Source organism: Triticum aestivum, unplaced genomic scaffold, assembly GCF_018294505.1.
Source record: "Triticum aestivum cultivar Chinese Spring unplaced genomic scaffold, IWGSC CS RefSeq v2.1 scaffold42986, whole genome shotgun sequence".
Classification (NCBI taxonomy): domain Eukaryota; kingdom Viridiplantae; phylum Streptophyta; class Magnoliopsida; order Poales; family Poaceae; genus Triticum; species Triticum aestivum.
Window position 1 is genome coordinate 1 of NW_025295112.1, and position 1003 is coordinate 1003.

The 1003-nt window shown below is 47.5% G+C and overlaps 2 non-coding genes across 2 annotated transcripts; both read left to right on the forward strand.

The window, feature by feature from the left end:
• The first annotated feature begins 150 nt into the window (after positions 1–150).
• LOC123179026 (5S ribosomal RNA) lies at positions 151–269 on the forward strand. Its single transcript, XR_006490047.1, has one exon. It is a non-coding gene; the product is annotated as a 5S ribosomal RNA (ribosomal RNA).
• Positions 270–642: 373 nt separating this feature from the next.
• Positions 643–761, forward strand: LOC123179027 (5S ribosomal RNA). The gene has a single exon (XR_006490048.1). It is a non-coding gene; the product is annotated as a 5S ribosomal RNA (ribosomal RNA).
• Positions 762–1003: the final 242 nt, after the last annotated feature.

Consider the following 1003-nt stretch of genomic DNA (forward strand, 5'->3'; position numbering starts at 1 on the left):
CGTCTCCGTGTTTGAGGGGGGGAGTAAGTAGTATATATAGGGCATTATCCATTATTAGGCAACGGTTGTAATGGTAGTAAGAATGACAATCATCTTTGCAGTGGACGTGGGAGTGGCAAGCATAAGGGACGAAGGCGGGGGTAACATGTCGGATGCGATCATACCAGTACTAAAGCACCGGATCCCATCAGAACTCCGTAGTTAAGCGTGCTTGGGCGAGAGTAGTACTAGGATGGGTGACCTCCTGGGAAGTCCTCGTGTTGCATTCCATTTTTACTTATTTTTTGTGCCTCGTGACAAACATATCGCATGTGCGCGATATATATTAATCCCGTTATATTATTTTTGACATTTGCGATATGTTTTAGCTCGCTGCTCATTGGTCACGCGTCTAGAGGCGGTTTTGTGGCACGAGGAGCGCGTTTTGAAAGGTGTATAAAAATACGTGTTGCTGCGGTATAGAGGGAGGGGTGGAAACCGTGGTAAACTCGTCTCCGTGTTTGAGGGGGGGGGGAGTAAGTAGTATATATAGGGCATTATCCATTATTAGGCAACGGTTGTAATGGTAGTAAGAATGGCAATCATCTTTGCAGTGGACCTGGGAGTGGCAAGCATAAGGGACGAAGGCGGGGGTAACATGTCGGATGCGATCATACCATCACTAAATGACCGGATCCCATCAGAACTCCGAAGTTAAGCGTGCTTGGGCGAGAGTAGTACTAGGATGGGTGACCTCCTGGAAAATCCTCGTGTTGCATTCCCTTTTTAATTATTTTTTGCGCCTCGTGACAAACATATCGCATGTGCGCGATATATATTAACCCCGTTATATTATTTTTGACATTTGCGATATGTTTTAGCTCGCTGCTCATTGGTCACGCGTCTAGAGGCGGCTTTGTGGCGCGAGGAGCGCGTTCTGAAAGGGGTAAAAAAATACGTGTTGCTGCGGTATAGAGGGAGGGGTGGAAACCGTGGTAAACTCGTCTCCGTGTTTGAGGGGGGG